Raw genomic sequence first — 3166 nt, 5'->3', positions numbered from 1 at the left:
GTGAAACCATTTGATAACCTTTATTATAAGTATTGAAATTGACACTATATCTTATTTTTATGTCAACAATCTTATTTAATCTGATATATTTATCAAAATATTCTTTAAACTTATCTATTCTTGTTCTAAACTTGTTATAACTACATTTTAAATCAACACGAATATAATTATCAGTTTCATAATAATCAACATAATCATCGACATTTTCTTCACTTGATACAACAGATTTAGTAAGCAACAAAGGACATAGCTCAATTTATTTTCTTAAAGCATCACAAAGTGGCGATTTTAAAGATTGAAATTATTAGAAAAATGTTGTCCCCCCTAAATCCACATAATTTATATACTACTAGCTTTAAATCCAAATTGAAAAAATGAAATTGAAAACATTTTTAAATTTTTTTTCTTTTTTTTTCAAGAGCTTTTTGTGTTAACATATCTACTAATGAGGGGTTTTATTGTATTGGTTTTTTCGACCATTTATACATCATAGAGTTAATAAAATCAAAAGAAAAATAATAAAAAACAATTAAAATTATTGAGTTTTTATATTAATTTTATAACTGATTTATCATTAAAAAATTTATAATTTTTTTAACCATTTCTTTAATAAATTTCTTTTTAAAGAAATTTGTAAAACACTTAACTTCAAACAGTCATATAAAGTATGCCACTTGAGCAAGTCTTTCTCAAGAATGTGGTCTTATATTTTGAGACCTTAACTGATGTCATGAACTTTCTGTTTCTCAACAAAAAGTGTTTTGAAACAGTCACTTCACTTTATGTGAACTCTTATACGCTAACAAGACATCACAACTTCCCTCAAATTTATTTATTCTTTCCACAGATGCAAACGTTTTATGTAGAAACGACACTTCAGTACATCAAAGCCAAAGACGCGCGGTGTATGCCACTTATAGAAATCAATCACTGGACAGACAAATTCTTTTACCGTGACAGGAAAGACAATGTTTTTACCACGCAGTGGTTTCCTCCTAAAATTCGTAAACTTTGTGTCTACCCACAACAAGTTATAAAAATGTTCACAAGCATCGACTTTTACACGCAACTCCAAGTCATTTCAATTGTAAAAATATTTGAAAATGTTAAATTAAAAAACACATCTTTTTTAGATTCTGTAGTGTCTCTTTTTAAACTTCCATCACTTAAAAAAGTGTATTTGGAGATCTCACCACTTTGCTATGAAATGGTCAACACTCTGAACTCTCAAAAGGCTTTTTCCAGTGGCGTCGAATTCACAATTTTCTTCTGCATGTGGTGGGACCTGTTTTATTATTATAAAAATTTAGACGAAAGTTATGACAAAATTCAGAATTTAAAATTTAATTCAAACGTATCGATATACACCAATCGCATTGGAGACGGTCACATCTTGACGCATCGTGGAATGTTTGTTCCCAATAGTGTTACTAATAACAATGAGGTGTTATTTGATATGATCACTGACATCATTCACTTGGGTGATTTACACGAACTCAATTTGATTTTTAATAATATTGACAACTTCGACTGTGAGAAATATGAAAATGTTGAGAAGATTGCGTTGAATGGATGTTTAAGCTCTCTAAAACTTTCAAAAAGAATCAAAAGTGTTACTCTGAAAATTGTTTTATTCGAAGAAGAAATTACAAATATAGAAATGAACAACGCAATGCTTGAGGAATTTTCAGTTGACGGACAAACCAATCAAAAAATCGAAGGAGTCGTCTTATATGAAAATGCACTCAAAAAGTTGGTCTTAAAAAACGCGAATTGTTTAATAAAAATGATTGGAGGTGATGGAACACCATTAGAAAATATCGACCTCTGCAAACTGAATGAATTCGAATTGTTTAATTATAGACAACACGATATCATATTAAATAATTATAAGGGTCCATTACCATTTTATGCTTTTTCATTGATCAATGGTAAATTAAACATCAGTAACCCTATGACAAGACTAGAAAACATTGACTTCTCTGCATTCAATTTTGACGAGTGTTATATAAACGGTGACTACAATAACACTATCGAACTGGGGGATAATAAATTGAAGATTTTGTTTGTGAGATATTCAAGATCAATAACAGTTAATGCAGGACCTACGACATTGTTCGATATCGACAACTCAGATGGGACTTTCAATTTTGTTGCATTGAAAAGAAAAAATGTGACAAAGAATAGAATAAACAACAAAGTTGTTATTAAAGTTAATGAAAAGAAATATGTCGATTTTTTAAGTGAAAGTGAATGATTTTAATTCGATTGTTTATTTGAATAATAATAATAGTATATTAATAATAATAATAAATGTATTAAATAGTTATAATGTGATAAGTTGTATTTATAAAACAAATTTGTCATATTAATTTAAAACAAAAATAAAGTCAATCTCAAAACGTTTCCGCTTTTTAATGTTGTACAAGCATTTTTTGACCATCTATATTAGAGCTGCAATAATTTTAGAATAACTAAATTACTCAATAATAGATGATTTTAATAATTTGATTACCAAGTAGTTAAATTACTTGGTAATCTAAACTGTATTTCAAAAGTAAGTACTACCGCTAAAAATTGAGAAACTATTATTAGCTGTTTTCCCGTTTTATTGTTATTAAAGACTTTGTTTTATTATTTATCTTTTTAAAAAAAACAAAAAACGGTACCGACTTTTTTGACCTAAAAAAACAAACAAATTATATTATTTTCGTAATTTTTCGGGCATTTGTCGAAACGTTGGGAAGTCTTTTGCAATTTTTCTAAGACAGTTATTTCTTTTCGAGTCAAAATAATGAAAACAATTTGAATACATATAAAAAAAAACAAACAAACATCCTCTGAAGACGAACAAAGAAATGATAAAACGAGTTCAAAAAGAAAAAAATAAAAAAAATGATAACGGATTAAAGCAAGTGTCCGATAAATTCGCCGTTGTTTTCCTTGCACAATTCAAACCTCTTTGGAATCGACATTATGTAGTTATCAATTGTCTCAAGAGGTATTGAATCCCAAGCCCTTTCAAGAGCCTCTTTGAGTTCTTCAATGTTCTCGAAGATTTCCTTTTCTTTTCTTACTAAGGTGTCCAAGTATTGCCATAAGTGTTCAATTGGGCTGAGGTCGGGGCTATTTGCAGGCCATTCTTTCAGTAGTCGAACCATGAGCT

This window comes from Entamoeba invadens, assembly GCF_000330505.1.
Source record: "Entamoeba invadens IP1 unplaced genomic scaffold scaff_1105074725995, whole genome shotgun sequence".
In the NCBI taxonomy this organism is placed as follows: Eukaryota; Evosea; order Mastigamoebida; family Endamoebidae; genus Entamoeba; species Entamoeba invadens.
This window is presented reverse-complemented; position numbering follows the sequence as displayed.